The 18,501-nt window shown below is 40.3% G+C and overlaps 1 protein-coding gene across 1 annotated transcript in view; it reads right to left on the bottom strand.

The window, feature by feature from the left end:
* The window catches only part of GADL1 (glutamate decarboxylase like 1), a 147,491-nt gene that overhangs the window by 51,465 nt on the left and 77,525 nt on the right, over positions 1 to 18,501 (bottom strand). The gene's annotated exons all lie outside the window — the stretch shown is intronic.

The following is an 18,501-nucleotide window of genomic DNA, read 5'->3' as shown; positions in this document are numbered from 1 at the left end:
TGGAAAAATAAATATACGCCTTCCAGGAACATATAAATTTGGTGGAAGGAGAAAGCCAAAACTATTCCTAGATTCTTGTTACTGAGAAAAAGGTCTCCATGGTGACTCCATTCAAGAGGACTTCATTGGAAGTGCATAAAGCAAGTCTTCTTTATATTTGTTTGCTGCTTTACAATTTATAAAGTACTTCCATAAACAGAATCTTATGTCACCCTTGACATGAGGCAGCACTTTCCAAGACGTGGTACCAATGCCACACTCTCGATGACGTCTTCCCTGAACTTCCCGTAGAAAACATTAGGGATTGATTCAGCATCATCCAACCTCCTTCTAATAAAGTCTCTTTTGCAGCTAGGGTGTCTGATGTAATTGAAGGTTAGCCAACTATTGGAACGTGTATAAGCCATCATTTCAGAATCGACTGGGAGAAGGGGCATAATGGCAGGGATCCGTCTTTGCCAGGAAGGTCATGGTGGGGTAGCTGGTTCTGGTGCTGGCATCTCTTATGGCAGATTCACAATTCAACAGGCCACTTCAGACTCGGGAAGGAGCAGCAGTCCCCTGTGTGGCCCAGTTCTGGGGCAGGACTTTGAAACATGTCTTTTCAGCCCTTCAGTGATTATGTAAGACTTTAATTTTCTATAAATCCCTTTATTCTTAAATTAACCAGAGTATGTTTTATTTTCTGAACTTGGTCTCTAAGCAGTCACTTAGGAGAGGAATTCTTCTTGACCTCCTTTCTGTACCCACAGTCCTTTGTTCTGGCCCATAATTCTTGTGACATTTGACTTTTCATTATAGTAACTTTTATACATGACTGTCTCTTTTTCCAATTGAAGGCAGCTTGATAGAAGACATCATTTTCATCTTTGATTTTCCCCACAGCACTCAGCACAATGCATGTGCTGAATGGAACTGGGACTTCCCCACAGCAGCACCGTGGCTGGCGAAAGACTGATTTTGAAATATCACTATGTTTTATTATTCCATGTTTGATCTCTTGTTAAATTACGCCTAAATGTAAGTTTTCAAAGTGGCCATCTTTATTTGTGGTAGACTAGGTAGCTCTTCAGAAATATTTCTTCCCACTGACTCACTTCCAAGGGAGTACTATATTGATTTTGATCACATGGCTTGATTTGGCCTCACACTGAGGTAGAGCATATCTCCACCATCTTTTCATGTCGTGTTCAGTTACATGATTTGCTTTGGTCAATCATCTGTTAGCAGACATGCTATGACAGAGACTCTGGAAATGCCCTTACGCAGTAGGTTTGTGCTCTTGGGTCTCTTGTCACTGTCATAACAACATGCCCCAGAGGGTCCACTGGCTGAAGGAGGAGGATAAGGGATCCATGGAGCACAGCGCCCCCTCCAAGAGTCCAGCTTAAATTAGCACCCCCACCTCTCCTTCCCCTCTCATCTGCAGATGCATGAGTAATACATGCTTACTGTTTTCTATCACTGAGGTTTGTGACACAGTGTTGTTGTAGCAATAAGTCATGTTCCTGGAGAGGCAAAGAGGGAAATTCCCCCTTTCAAAGAAGACTGGATGTATTAGAAAGAGAAGGTGCCTCTTGTATGAAGTTTAATACTTTCCTCCACAACCCCCTTCCTCCTGGAGACTCATCTCCTTCATTTCCACCCAACACACATTGTGGGGTTGGAGCTACTTTCTGCCCTTCCCACCCCACCCTCCTTGTGCTTTTCAGTAGATATTGGCTTCTCTTCATTGAGTCCTCTTCTCTCCTCTCAGTATCATTTTTGAGGACTTGTATCACTCTCTGTGGAAAATTCCCAAACTCTAGCCCCAGTCCCTAAGTTGTCCTCAAGTCATAGCCACTGAGTTCCAGCTGCCAAGAGCCTGTCTCCAGCTGGCACTCCTCACGGGATCTCTGACACGGAACTCCCAGACCACAGCCAGCAACTTCTTCTAATTCACTCTTCTGTCTCCTCTTCCTTTGACCATCTCCCAGGTCATCCATACACAAAAATTGCAGGAATAAATAGTTCTCTTCCTGTCACCAAATACCTGCCAGATACCTTGTAGGTGAACTGATGTGGCTTTCAAAAGCACTCAGAGGGAGTTATTTAGGTTCATGGAGCTTTTAAGTTAAAGGAGCTCTCTCTGGAATAATTCTGTAAAGCAGAGAGACTTTGGCAATGAGGCTTTGCCCTGAATGTGTTCTCTAATTTCAGGATTTTTACTGTATACATTTTCCTTGAATTAGGGGCAGGGTGGTGAGGGACAGAAGATGGAGCCTCACGTATAAAAAGACTGTGGGAACCAGTAAGGGTTTTAGTGGGACACAAAGGGCATAGGGAAACTGTGGCCACGCCCACTTCAATTATCAAAATTAAAGGCTGATATCCTGTACTGCCCTATTCAAAAATCAATGGCTAATAAAAATGTAAGCAATATTAATTCAGGCTGGCAAAACAGGGATTAAAATTTACCATGCAGAACACAGCCCATAAAAATTTTGCAACTAGATTTTTTTTGCCATTCAAAAAGGATATCACACTCTCCAGCTTATAGACAGGCATTTAACGAAAGACTTCTAAAGAGACCCTGGGCATAAATCTCATGTTGGATGCTTTTTTTAAAAACTCATTTTGTATAATTCCAGCTTTTCTTCCAGTCTGGCTGGCTTTCTACCACACTGTCTGTTACTGAGATCTGTCGGGCAGGGACAGTAATGAGAATTCTGGGCACAGCCTCTAGGGAGGAGACGACGAGAGCCTGTCAGAGCCCCTTACCACGTTGTTGAGTTAAAACCAATTCAGAGAATATTTGTTTGGTGGATTCCAGGAACGAATGACAACTGTTTACTAAGTGTGTGTGTGTGTGTGTGTGTGTGTGTGTGTGGGCTTATTGACAAAACAAGTGGCTACGTCTTCTCCCAGGCACCCAGTGTCTGTAGCAAACACATTTTCACATCCCATTAACTGCAGGACTTGAAGTTTTATATGTTTATTTTTATTGCATGGTATATTTTAGCTCCTGTGCCGGCCAAGTGTTTTTGTGCAGATGGAAACTGGGCAAGCTTCCTTCCCTGACTCTGTAGTTGATCCTTGTTCTTTACCCCCCAAAAAGTCTTTGAGTCTAGATTAAACTTTGTCCCATTGAAAATAACAATATTTAGCAGACTGCAGTAATCAAAAAGGGGACTGGGATGAGATTTTCAGAGGTGTGTAGGGGGAGAAAGGGACAGAGAGAAAATGACTTTACTGGACCAGCATTAAGTCAAAAAATCATACTGGAACTCTTATTCTACACCATACCCACAATCGAGCATGCAGACATGTACCAACTGGGGCCAGACGTAAGGTTAATATTTTTAAGACAGTGTTGAAATAGTACAGCACATCAGTATGCTGTCTTTGGCCTTATATATAATAAGAAATGTTTACATGTGTGTACACATACACATACGTATATACATATGTGATATTTCAGGAAGATGGGATGATGAGTGCAGTGAGATTCTAAGAAAAGGGGGCAACTGGGACTAAGGTACAGAATAGAGAGATGAGACTTTGAGCTTGGAGCTCTGGGATCTGAAAGGAACTCGTGCAGCCAGGACAGGTGGGAGGTGTAGCTGCAGGAGGAGGCAAAGCCACACCCCCAAATGCCTCTATGGCCCTGCTCAGGAACCCGCATTTTCTAGAGAAGGTGGCGGGAAGGTCTTTAAGCAGTGGAGCACAGTGATTCATGGCCATTTATGCATGGCCCTCTGACAGTGTGAGGACAGGGGCTTGGAGCAGAGGCAGTGCCGGAAGCAGGTGAGTCAGGTGGAGACATCTGTGGCAATAATCTACATAGGAAAAGTGAGAACATAGGTTTAAAATAGCTTCCAGTTCACCCAGTACCTCAATATAATGTCCCTTTGGAAGGCTATAGTCAAAATTTCCATGTGATTTTTCAGAACTGCCATTACTTGAAAAAATACACAAAACATATCTGAGTTCTCCAGTAAAACAAACTGACCTCCAAAATCAGAGATTAGAAATTTAACAAAAATATTTTTATTAGCTTGTAAACTGTTTTTTATTCAACATACTTTCCACCCTTTGACTTCCATTAAAAGTATGTGTGTGGCTGGTCAGGATGGCTGTTATCAAAAAATCTAGAAACAATAAATGCTGGAGAGGGTGTGGTAAAAAGGGAACCCTCCTGCACTATTGGTTGGAATGTAAATTGATACAACCACTATGGAAAACAGTAAGGAGGTTCCTTAAAAGACTAAAAATAGAACTACCATATGACCCAGCAATCGCACTACTGGGCATATACCCTGAGAAAACCATAATTCAAAAAGAGTCATGTACCAAAATTCATTGCAGCTCTATTTACAATAGCCAGGAGATGGAAGCAACCAAAGTGTCCATCAACAGATGAATGGATAAAGAAGATACAGCACATATATACAATGGAATATTACTCAGCCATAAAAAGAAATGAAATTGAGTTATTTGAAGTGAGGTGGATGGACCTAGAGTCTGTCATACAGAGTGAAGTAAGTCAGAAAGAGAAAAACAAATACCGTATGCTAACATATATATATGGAATCTAAGAAAAAAAAAAGTCATGAAGAACCTAGGTGTAAGATGGGAATAAAGACACAGACCTACTAGAGAATGGACTTGAAGATATGGGAGGGGGAAGGGTAAGCTGCGACAAAGTGAGAGAGTGGCATGGACATATATACACTACCAAACGTAAAATAGATAGCTAGTGGGAAGCAGCCGCATAGCACAGGGAGATCAGCTCATGCTTTGTGACCACCTAGAGGGGTGGGATAGGGAGGGTGGGAGGGAGGGAGACACAAGAGGGAAGAGATGTGGGAACATATGTATATGTACAACTGATTCACTTTGTTATGAAGCAGAAACTAACACACCATTGTAAAGCAATTATACTCCAATAAAGATGTTAAAAAAAAAAATTGCAAGAGGACTACAGAGCTTCCATACGCCCTTCTCCCAGTTTGCCTAATACTAACATTTTATACTACTGTAGTATAATGATCAAAACCAGGACATTAACATTGGGAACAATATTATCAATCAAATGACAGGTTTGATTGAATTTCATCAAGTTTTCTCTGCTAATGTTGCAAAAATTGAATCTACCACCCGGTATTGTATTTAGTTCCCTTGTCTTTTATGACCTAGAAAAGTTATGAACTTTTGGAGTATTGGGCAAGTTATTTTACAAAAGGGTATTCATTTTGGGTCTGCCTGCAGTTCCTTCATTATTAGAACATAGTTACACATGTTTTGGTGAGAATACTACCCAAGTGTTTGCCCTTCTTAGTGCATCACTTTGATGCCAATGTCTCACTGTTGGTGATTATTTGGTTAAAGGGGTGTGTGCAATGTTTTATCTTGTAATTAAATACTTGGGAGAGATACTTTGAGACAATTCTAATATCCCATTTTTTCCTTATACTTTCACCTTCAACTCTTACCATCCATCAATGGATTTTGTATATAATTACCACTATTATGGTGATTTCCTATTTCCCTCATTCCCTTTACATTTATTAATTAGAATTCTTCACCATTAAATTGAACCAGAATCCAAAAAAAAATTAATTTTATGATAATAGCATAGAAAAATTTAATACAAGTATTTTACAAAGATGTAAATTGATATTTCAGATATATATTTATATATTTATATTGGACATATTCACATTTATCTTTAATAATGTAATTACTGAAGCTATTTCATATTTAAACTTCATACCAAAAAATAAAATAAATTGCTTTAAGAAATTTCAAAATTTAGTTCTCTTAAATAATAACTGAGGATATGAAAGGGGAAAAAATCTCAGTGGAATTAAGAGTGTAAGATTTTAGATCCAAGACATTTTCTCTGTTCAGACTATAAGAAGTAGAAAAGAAGTACACAGTAGAAACTAGTTTCTAAGACATGATCTGATAGATTCTGGTGTTCAGAGTATAAAAGAAATCATAACTCAGTTTTGCAACATTTATGTTAGATTACACTTACAATGTAATGTATGCCTATAAGAACAACAGAGCTGCAGGACCACTGCATTATAAACTAAAAACCAAGCTGAACCTTCATTTGTAAAAACTGAGGAGTAATTCAGTTTTAATTTTTTAAATCTTTCCTGTTATCCTTCATAAAACCTCAGTCTCTAATTGTAATTTTTCTAAGCTTTGATCACATTTTATTAGAGAAACTACTCAACAAAAGAGATGTACCCCAAGCACCTAGAAGAGTCTGGTGCATGGTAGGTGCTAGATACATATTTTTTGAATGAATAGGCAGATTCAAATGAGAATTCTGAGTCCCTGATTGTCTTTTTACCCTGAAGCATTATTAACCCATATGAAAGACATGATGAAGACCCAATTCATTACCAACAAGATTCTAACCCAGGCGTCCCCAAACCCTGGGCCACGGACTGGTAATGGTCTGCAGCCTGTTAGGAACCAGGCCACACAGCAGGAGGTGAGCAGCCTGCAAGTAAGTGAAGCTTCATCTGCCACTCCCCATCGCTCCCCATTGCTCACATTACCTCCTGAACCATACTCCACACCCCCGCCCTCCGGTCCATGGAAAAATTGTCTTCCACAAAGCCAGTTCCTGGTGCCAAAAAGGTTGGGGACTGCTGTTCTAGCCCGTTGTAGTACCACCTGGAAAAGCAGCTCCCCCCGGGTTGTAGACTGAAAGACAGTCTCAATTCTGAATCAGACAGGTGGCATTACAATCAACTAAAGCAAGCTCTGCCGCTGTATTTCTAACATTTGAATTATCCCTGCCCCCTAAAACAGTGGAGTGCTATTCTTTCTAGGACCTCCTAGATAGGGGGATATTTTCATAAGAAGCGGAGCATGATTCAAAGATAGGTAGTATGAAAAGTCTGAACTAAAATCGAGAGAGCTATCTGAAGTCAGACTTTAAAAATTTTGACCTTCGAAAATTTCTTTTTGCATTCTGAACTAATGATGATTTGGTGAACAAAACACAACTAACTAGACAGCAAACTACAACACCAACCCTGCTAGATTCACATAGAGACAGAGGAGGTGGCCTCCTCCAATTTATCTCCTCACGATATCTTCATTATTAAGCTGCCCTCATCCTGAGAATCCCTTACACAGATCATTCATAAGATGTGATGGTTCCCAGTCCTTCCTGCATATCAGAAACCAGATAAAAAGGATGATCCCAGCGCTTCACTCCAGACCAACCCAATCACACTCTGAGAATGAACACTCTTAGTTTTTAAAACTTCTATGGGTGAGTGGCTGGGCAAGAAAGGTAAGAACAACTAATGTCTCTAGGAAACCACTATAAGCACGAGAGTCAGTCACCCAAAGGCCATGTCTTTACTCACCGATTCATTCATTTAGCCAACATTTATTGTGCATCTACCGTGTGAGACCAGCGTGAGAAAATGCAAAGAAATAGTAACACTAGCAACTTTCCCCTTATTAAACACTCACACCACATGAGTATACAACCAGGCTGACCTCGTAAGTGTGCAACCAGTGTAGCTGCACAGGGCCCTGGGTGTGGAAGAGCCCCGTGCTGTCACCATCTTGAAATTCTTGATAATTTTGGAACAAAGGGCTCTGCATTTTCATTTTGCTCCAGTATAGAGCTTTAAGGGCTCTATACTAGCCTGGCTTGGGACATTGAAGCTCAAATATGGCCAACCCCAGTGGGACATGCTGCCCACTTTCTTCATCTCCCCTCCATCAACAGTGTCACCAGTACAAATAAGTGAATCTTTGTTGATAACGGGGGTTATCAATGCATCTTCCTTGTGCTAAAATCCATCAGCTATTTCCTGCAATGGGTGACTTCTCACTGCCTACTCCCCTCCTCCCTGGCTTGCCACCATCTTTTCCATTCCCCACCCCAAATGCTGCTATCTTACGGTAACAGCCAAGACAGGGTAGCAAAGATGTCACAGGAGTATATGGAAAGGGTACTCATACTCAAGTGTCAGAAAATGCCTTCTGGGCAAGTTGAGGTGTTGCCAGCCTAATTGAAGGTCGACTCAGACCCCTAGATTCCCTATACTATATTAGGTTGAAAGCTATAAGAGGCTTTGAGAAGACTAGGTCATAGTCATAATACTTCAGAGGAGGAAACAAGTACGTATCTCTGGGGCCTCCAGGAGAAAACTGTACATGAAGAGGGTTAGCAGGAGACAGGGCGTGGAGGCTGAGTTAAATCATATCTCTGCAGTCCCTGAATGTTTGCGGACTCTTTCCTTTGGTACAAAGGGAAAACATAAGGAGTGACATGATCAGGGTTGTATTTTAGAAAGTTTACTGTTGTAATAGTATTTAAGGTAATTTGAAGGGGGATAAGCAAAAAGGCATGAAGAAGACATTTAAGGCTCATACAGCCCTTCAAAAATGAGGAAACAGGATTAATAATAATGCAAGATAATATTTAATGAACACTTACTCTGTGCCAGACACTGTACCTGGATTATGCCATTCAACCCTATCAAAACCCTTTAAGATAGGTGCTTTTTATTATCCCCATGCTATTGAGGAAAAAGAGGAGGTAAAGGGACTTTAAGTAACTTGTCCCTGGTTACACAGCCAGTGGCAGCGAAGGTATTATTTATTTAACTCCAGATTCAATGATTTTAAACTCTGATAAAAATCCTAACAAGATGTCTTTAACTAAAAAAAAGTTCTACAATCCGTACAAAAAATTTTAAATGTAATGTTAAAGAATGCTCTTTTTAAAAAGAACCAGAAGGGTGATATTTTAGCAGCCTTGAGAACTCATTATAAAGCAACACCATTTAAAACCTTTTGTTCCCGACACAAAAACAGAAACACAGATCAATAGAACAGATTGGAAAATCCAGAAATAGACTAAAGTGTTTTAAAAAGTGTAACACATGATAACACAAACTTCCCATAATAAAAAGTGTTAGGAAGAATTATTAAATAAATCAAATTGGAATAACTGGATAATAATTTGGGTGAACTGATCAGGTTAGATACATATTTTACACTGTACACATTCATAGCCTCCACATGAATTGAGTTAAATACAAAAAAAAAAAAAAATGGCATGACAGAAAAACCAGCAGGAGATGGAACAGAATATTTATCAGATTTGTGAAAGAACAATAACTTCAGCTTTGAAGCAGTGGAATAAATCATGAAGGAAAGGACTGACATCTGAATACATAAAAAATCTAAAACTTCTGTACAATGAAAAAACAGCAAGACTAGAATAAAAAGCACATTATACTAAGGGCATTATTTGCATTCCATCTGACAAAAAGGGCTTTAAAACTCAAACTATATATATCCTCATTCAAATTTATAAGGAAACCATCAGACCTCAAAATACAAACACGTAAGATAAAAAACAATGGATACACAGAGAAGCACCAACAGCAAAGAAAAAAATAGAAAATGGTTCAAACCACCAACAACTAATACAATAAAAGCAAAAAAAACTTAAGATAGTATTTTTCCCCTTTCTAAATAACATTTTCCCCCAAGCAGGCAACACACAGTGTTGCCGCAGTTAGACGGAAGGCTGTGTACTGGTGGAATGCAACCTTCTTAAAAATCAGTATCCTAATACACAGCCAGAGTCAGGCTCCAAACCCCAATGATTTCTATAATCAGCAATTACATACCGAGCACTTTATCTTCTGGAAATAATAAATGCAAAAGTGGATTGGGGATGGAGATGGTCATTCGTTACCGCTCACAAAGGGGAAATGTTGGAAACAAACCTGAACACCCCAAATTATGGGAATGGTTTTTTTTTTTTTTTTTTTTTCTTTTTGCGGTACACGGGCCTCTCACTGTTGTGGCCTCTCCCATTGCGGAGCACAGGCTCCGGACGTGCAGGCTCAGCGGCCATGGCTCAAGGGCCCAGCTGCTCCGCGGCATGTGGGATCTTCCCGGACCAGGGCACGAACCCGCGTCCCCTGCATCGGCAGGCAGACTCTCAACCACTGCGCCACCAGGGAAGCCCATGGGAATGGTTTTATAAACTATGACACAGACTATTATTCAGGGTGAGACACTTTAAGCTATTATTTTCATAAGTTTAGTCCAAAGGGATGGAGAAAGAGACAGGGATGTATCTTGAGGGGACAACAGTATTAAGAGAAAAATCATAAAATTATTTCCTTTAAGGTTGTCAGAGCCTGGATGTGCTTATCATTGGAGGGGAGCAATATATTAGAGAAAAAAGAAGAAGGAAAATGTGAGAAGGAGTGAGAGAGAGAAGTAAGGAGAAGAGAGGGTGGGAGGGCAGAGAAGGAGAGGGAAGTGAGTGGTAAGATTGCAGGTGGGATGAAGTCCAGACAGCAGACGCAAAGGTAAGCACAGAGGAGTTTGCCGTGGAAACGAGGAGTGAAGACGAAGAAAGAGCAACAAGAAACACGTTTGAAGTGAAGACACACAGGTCAATTTTATCCTTTGAGAATTCCTCACTCAGGTGAGCTGCTCTTGGTTTGGCAGAATCCAGAAGCCCTGACCCCAGTGATGCTGTAATTCTGTAACATTTTATAACCGCATTTATTCAGTCAGCTTTTAGTGTCACTTCCCAGCAAGGAAAGGAAAAATGAGCAAAAGTGCCACCAGGGGGCAGGTTTGGTACTGGCAAAGGGACTTCAAAGACAGCATGCAAAAAACTATATATATTTTTTCTTTCAGCACAGGATCCATTCTTTGTTTTGCAACAATAAATATTGCATCAAGTCCAGAGAAATTCCTTAATGGATATGAATTTCGCTCAGGTGTGCAAGAAATGTCACAGTACTTTATATCCTTTAAATAAAATTAAATCCAACCTCAAGCCGCTATCCTACTAGGTCAGGTTAAAAGTCAATTTCAGTCATTATTATGGCTCCCACAGCCTCATTGGGTCCTGCAGAGGTTCTTGGGGGTCTCAGCCAGGGCTAACATTTAGGTCATTGGTTCAACATGTGAAATGCTTATGGTCTGAACCAACATGATCCCTTGATAGTCTGTAACTTGTTAGGAATGGGCAGACATTCCATCACCTGGAACACACAAACACAAACACACACGCATGCACACGCGCGTGCGCGCACACACACACACACACACACACACACACACACCTCCTTAGGGCACTCAGAGAAGGGAAGCTGGGATTCATCCTTATCTTTAGAGCTCTTGTCTCCAGCACGCCCCTTTCTGCTCCTCTCTCCTGTGCCTGCCTCTCCGCCTCCAGACTCCTCGCCTTCCTCTATGGGTTTCATCTCAGGCCAGCTGAGGCTTTCAGAAAATCTAGGAAGACAGATGTCTTCAATGCTACAGAAGCCTCAAGAGAAGCATGGAGCCCAGAGGCCAGGTCCAGTGCTCAGGACAGGGAAAGGAGAAAACACAAGAACAGCAAACACCCGTATATCCTAATTGTATTGCCACACTGACCACAAGACCACAGTTCTTAAAACCCCATTTACAAGTCTGACAGCGTGCAATAGTGAGCTGTCTTTTTCTGGTAGATGACACAGAACTCGGACATCTCTCAAAGTTGATGGCGGGCCAGGACTGGCCATCAGATTAGTTGCCCTGGGGGAACAAAGACAAAGACGGGGCACACCCTCATCTCAAGGAGCTTCTGGTGACACATAAAGAGAAACAGGTGATAGGGCATTAATGGATTTAGGTAAGAGTTGCAAACTAAAAGCCTGAAGGACAGAACCTGTCAACCTTAGTAATTTTTCACTTGCCAACATTTAAAACATTAAAAGCAAAGGACGGTTTACATAAATTTCTATAAATCTAGCATCTCTTTAAAAATAAGAAGACCTGGCAACCCAGACCTGCATTTCCACATGGCAGCCATCATTAGGAGCTGAGTAGAGGCTGCCCCCTTTAGCTGGGGCCACTGCTTTCCAGTTGTCCACAGTCCCCACCACTCCCTACTGTGTTATGCCCCGTCTATTTCCCTCATGTATGCTACTGGCCTAGCTTCTATAGGTTTTGAGTCTGTAACTCCTGACTGAGTGAACTAAATAAAATTATACTCAGGGTACAGTGGTAAGTGTTCCATGAAACTAATTAAGCTTCTGCATTTCTTCAATTCACACTCTGATAGATCTGGAAATTCAGAATTATTTCAGATGGGCCTGAAGATTTGAGCAGAGACTGAAGAAACTGTTGTACTTAAGTGATTAACTTGGTTCTTATGCAAATGTTACAGACAAGGCCAGCCATACTCCTGGCATCAAGTAGACTCATTGCTTGTGTGCTAAAGAGTAAACCCAAGGCACAAAAAGATACTTGTGAAATGCAGCTTTAGCTATGTTCTTTGGCCTCATTTCCCATTACTGCTATCTTGAGTGCCCCCTGGAGTGTGTGCTGGTGTGAGTGAGCTACAGAAGGCCACACCCATGGACATTCCTCTCAGACCCAGTCCTGTCCTGACCTCAGGTCCAGGACAGTTCAGCCCCAGCCTGCAGAGACACCCAGCTTCATTTTGCTCAATTTTAACTTTCAATAGATCATTCCAAGTTTAGAACTTCTTGCACAGTCAATAAACTTAGGGGAGAAAAATAAAGGAAAGAAAGAATAACTCTTTGTTGAAGACATCTGGACTTGTCTGGCTTTCCTGGGGATTCAAGTAACTATCCATGGAAATTCCTCTCTATGTGTCTGAAAATAATGTTTAAAAGACTAAAAAGCAACATACGAAATAAATTAACAACACCAACTTGGCAAATGTATTCTACATGTTGAAAGGTGTTGTTGAATACAAAGGTCAACTCATGTGAACTTCTCCATAGTACACGCATATCCAACAAGGATGCTGTTGGAATCTTTTACTGCTTGAAATTTTATTGATCCAATGGAGTAGAGCTATTTAGAAAGCTCTACTTTCTAAAGTAGTAAACAACTGGGGAAGAGAGATGGGCATAAAAGCTATAAGACAGAGTATCCCATGTCCTTCAACAGAAGGGACACCCAGCTTCCCCAGCTGATTTCTGAAGAAGGCCAGACACACAGGACTTACCGAAGTAGCTCCTTGACCCTTAATGACACAGAAGAAACTGATTATAGCTAGTAGAATATCTGACAGATTGTAGAAAATAACATCTCTCCCTGAGAGAATAGTTAAAAGAACAGCATTTTATCTCAGGTCTTAATAATTTGGGGAAAGAGAATATAGTATCTGCAAGAAATAGTACCTTAAGTATTTAGTACATTAAGCATTTTCAAAATCGACATCCCAGCCATCATCAGAAGGAGAGAGTCTCAAGTCACACTCAGAAATATTTTATTTTAAGATACTTCTATATTACATTCTCCTTAAATATAATTTTTTTAAAGTAGAGCTTTAAAATGAGGGATATCCACTAGCAAACAGGATTTTTGAAGATGTTATAATTTCTATATTACAGGGTTAAAAAAGAAACTCATCTTTGAAAATTAAAAAAAACAAAACAAAACACTGTCACACCTTTAAAGAAACGGGTTTTTTTTTTCACAATCCAAAAACGAGTGCTTGCTAAGCAAATGCTGCAGATGATGAGGGAAAGAAAATCAGAATCAAAGTCCTCAAAATACATAGAAGACCTCAAAATGTGTATGGACTCATATGCACTCATGTGAACACACATGCACATACACACACACAGCGGAAACAAGTGAAGCACAGCCAGGGGCACTGAGGCCCTCCCTGATCCAAACCCAGAAAGTGGGCATCCTTGAAAGCACACAACCCTACCCAGTCTACGCTGTCTCATCTTCAAGTGCTGTTCATCAGAAACCCGCCAGGGAGAACACTAGATTCTCTCCAAAGATATTTGGAATACCATATCAAGTTATATCACCAAATAAGCAAAACAACAAACCAATCTAGTAGTTTCTAAAAGATTTATTCTTTGCCTACTGTCGAGGAGAAATGAGCCTATTATAAATGTCTAACATTAGTCACAAATCTGCAGGCCAGTGAATGAAAAAAAAGTTGAAATGACCATGCTTAAGTACAAAGAGACACCTTGGTAATTACTTTTAAGAATGTAAATTATGTTGGTGGAATGCAGGACTGTTTATGAAATGTCGACAAAAGAGGAAATCTTCTGCATCAGAACACTGAGTAATGATGAAATAAAACAAACTGATGAAATTTTCAATTACATTCTCTGGGTCTTATGCTCTCAGCTTTATCTTTGCCCTCTCTCCCCGACTCCCTTGCCCTTCATACCTGATCACCAAGGGAGAAGAAACAAATATACATAATCTTATTTGGGGCAGCCACCTTAGCGAGTGAAGCCTACCTCGACCACAGAGCAGGCAGCTTTCAGGAAGCCCTGGGAAGCCTGCTAAAGCTCTCACCGTGGACCCCAGGGGCAACGTCTCTGAACTTGAAATCAGTGCAGATAGTGTAGGTGTTTCAGTAAGGAGATAAGGAGAGAGAAAAAGAGAAGTAGGAAGGGAAGACAAATTATATACTATGTCTGGGAGCAAGTCATGAGAGAAATTAGTTTGCAAACTAATTGATTTGACTATGGTATAAACATGGTCTCCAAACAAGACAATCCCTTTGGTATAAGAAGAAAAGATTAGAGCATCTCTGAATAATTAAATATTTTAAATCCATCCTTAAAAAAACTTATTTTGTGCATTTTTAAAATGTACATACTATATTTAAAAATGAATACATGTAGATAATTTAAAATAATAAATACATATTGGGGTAAATACTCAATTAAAAAATTTTTTTTTAACTATTAGGAGATTGTGGTCAAAACCTGGGTAACCTTTGCCTGGATAAACACTCAAGGAACTCTAAGGCTTCGTTGGGTCAATTATTCTATACTTTGGTTTATTATTATTATTGTTGTTGCTGCTGTTATTATTATTTTCACAAGAGCAATATATATTAATTGTAGAAAATTAAGAAATTGCAGAGGAATACAAAAGAAAGGAAAAATCATCTGTAACTCTATTTCTAAAATAGTTTGGTGCCCCTTATCTAACCACATATACAATATTGTATATGTATATAAATCTCTATATATATACAATATAGTGACTGTTCTATAACTTATTTTTTCAATTAATAATAAATTATGACTACATTATTTTGGAAGAAAATTTTGATTGTCTACACACTACAAATTTGCATATAAATTATGTACCACATTTTAATCAACTCCGTATAGTTGAATATTTAAGTTTTTAAAATTTTCTTGCTCTTTTAATGCCTGAGGAACAGACATGGAGGCCTTTGGATGCCAAGCAGAATGAACTAGATTTTATACTGTGGACCAGTCATTCTCAAGGAAATGGTATTATACCTCCAGGCAATATCTTCAAAATTTGGGCAGACGTTTTTGGTTTTCATGATGTTTGGGGGTTGCTCCTTGTGTTTAGAAGGTGGGGAACAGGGATGCCAGCTGCCTTGCACTGTGGAGAGCAGTCCTGAGCCAGGAAGAGCTGCCCCATGTCCTGTACAACTTTGAAATGTCCTGCTGGAAATGCAGGAGGCCAGGAGCCTGATTAAAATTATCCAAGCCCAGAATTTAACTCTGGTTTACATGCAAATGCAAACTATTCTGTGCCCATTTTAAATAAACATTAAGTTTTCTACTACCATGTAAATCAAGGGGAAAATGTTTTCTTCAATGCTTTACCAAGAATTGTGCACCTTTTTCGAAAATTATGTCACTAACATCACCCCATTCCTATTATTGGCATCAGCAACATCACCTACTTCTAAGAGTCTGCGTTTGAAGATGGCTCACATTCACAGTGATTCTAAGAGGATGTGTGAGCATCTTATCACTTCCTTGTGTCTTCTGATATTGTCATGCCAAACGTTTATGTAATGAAATACATATCTTTATTATAAAGATTATTTTTCCTTCATATGACATGTAAGGCCTTCTATTGCCTTTTACAAAATTCCATGTAGGTAGGTCCTATTTTCTATTGGTTTCATCTTAGGAGAATAAAGAGAACATTTAACAGCATTTATTATAAACAGGTGGTCATTGGTCGATTGGGTTGAAAGCTGCGAGTGTAAAGCATTTGGAGGCTTCCAGCAGGAAAATGACAGATAAAACAGGGCTGCAGGTATGACTGTGCAGAGAGGAAGAAAAATAAACAGGAGGCAGAAACCAGAAAAGAAGCGAGTACAACTTGGGCAGGGAACTAATGAAGACCCAGAATGCTGCAATGCCTGAAAAAACCAAAAAGAAGAACTTTCATGGAGGACATTTTAAAAAGAGGAGTTGCTGGAACTCGGTGGTTGAACACAGTGTCAGAGAGGGGCTGTCACAGCATCCGTAGACAGCAGAGTGACTGTTCTCAAAAACAGTCTCACGTGTGTGCGCGCACGCATACACACACACACACACACACACACACACAAACACACACACACACACACATACACACACCCAAACTCCAGGTTCTTTATGAAATAATCCCGCTCCCCTCCTGCTGCCAAAGGGAAGACTTATCACACCACTGATTCTGAAATCTGACAGCTCTGCCTGACATGAGTCTGAATTGGAGGGGCGAAGCCTTATTCGGTTTATTTATTTGTTTGTGATTCTCCATCCAAGATAAATCCTAAAACAAATTTCAAGTGTGCTTTAAGTACACTCCAGGTTATAAATCATATACTTGCATTCTCATACTACAGTAAGCATGAAACCACATAGATCAACAACAGATATATATGCCTCCCTTCCTTGCCAAATTCATGCACACACACCCATGCCACGAGAGAGGATAAAAGGAAACTAAGACAGAACCAATGATGATTCACCTGCGCATACATGTTTAGGAATCAGAAGCAACCAGAACAATTAAAATAATATGATATTAGACTGGGCAAGGGCCCCATGGTTCTAAATGGCAGAAAAGTGTTTCCAAAATGAAGGGATGGAGAATCATGTATGTCAATCATGAGAGAACCGATGCTGGAGAATACTGGGGAGAGAAGAGACTGTCCTGACTCATATTTGATCTCCAGTTAAGATTAAAAGTGTATTATATGCTGATTTACCTGATTTTAGCTTATATACCCATCCTCAATTTCAAATTTTCTGAGACTAGATAATGTAAATATTTCTTTAAACAATGGAAGAGTGAGTCCATAGTATCTCCAAACATAAAGAGACTATTTACTTATCCTGATCCGTGTCCATGCAACAGTATTGAGTCCATAAAACACAAATATCAGCTTCTCGGTTGCTTTTCTTAACAATCAGAAAGTGAGAAGGATGGCAGCCATATCCTTCTCAACATCACCAAACAACGTCTGATGCATTCCATCAAAGTGCAAAATGTCCCTGGAAACATCACAATTAAATTCTCACATTGTTTCTTTTTGAGTCACTTACCATCTGAAATGTATTCTTTAGCACTTTCTCATTTACATTGTGTGACAAAAAGACAAACCAGATCCAAGGACCATGCTAACTGCCTGATATGGCCAATGGAGGGTCTGTCTAGGCAAAGGCACAGGTAACTCTGTCCATCTCTCCCCATCTCTGCTGCCTGACCTCAGGTTTAACAAGAGGTAAGACATTTATATATTGAGTATGTATTGTGCTACCATGAAGGAGGCTAAATGAGCCATGAATAAACAGAAAGTGGCCTAAGGCTAAAGAAGATGCTGCAGGTGAGGATCCAGGTGGCTATGACTTAAAGGCCATGGTCTTCCCACCTCTACCTAACTAGGCACAAATTCCAAGCACCTGTCATGGAAGATGAGGCCTCCGTGCGCTCCCGTGCCTGCTGCTCTTGTCCTACTCCTAGCACTGCCCCCTGCCCCCACTGTGGTCTTCGATCACACCCTCCCCTCTTAGCCTCTGGGCCATGATGTTGTGATTCTTCCTGGAGCCCACTTCTTCACAGTTGTCACCGACTCACACCTACTTATTGTCCAAGACTCCAATCTAGTGTCACACTTTGGGGTAGATATCCTTTCTCTCTGCCTTTACAGGGTTTCTCTTCATCTAGGCACCTACTAGTTACCTGGTGATGATCTCTTTACTCATTTGTCACCTAGAATACGAGTTTCCCAGGGCAGGGACCAAGTCTCTTTGATGTTTATATCTCCAGTGCCCGGCACAGTGAGTGCTAAATGTCTGTCCCTTGCATGACTGGCAAGTTTTTCCTTTTCTTCTAGAGGGCAAGGAGAAGGGCTATCACCTAACAAAGCTGTTAAAACTATCACTGATTTCCACACTGAGGGTAAGGAGGGGTTTGCAAGTCACATTTAGTTCAATGATCAATTGAAATTCATTGCTGACATTTCTTTTCTTTTTTATCACATAAGCCCCTTGGTGGAAAGAAGAGAAAGTCTCACACTCACAAAGGGTACCAGATTTAGACTTTAACATTATCTGCTAGTGAAGTGATGCAAGCAGTCACAGACATGCACCAGCAGAGTTTAAGGAAGAAGCCATTCATCATACGACATTAACCATTACCAGATCATGTGCTCTGAAGTGCACTGTGAATTAG

Source organism: Phocoena phocoena, chromosome 10 (assembly GCF_963924675.1).
Source record: "Phocoena phocoena chromosome 10, mPhoPho1.1, whole genome shotgun sequence".
Taxonomy (NCBI): Eukaryota; Metazoa; Chordata; class Mammalia; order Artiodactyla; family Phocoenidae; genus Phocoena; species Phocoena phocoena.
Note: the sequence above shows the minus strand (reverse complement) of the source record. Positions and strands in the feature narration are given on the sequence as shown.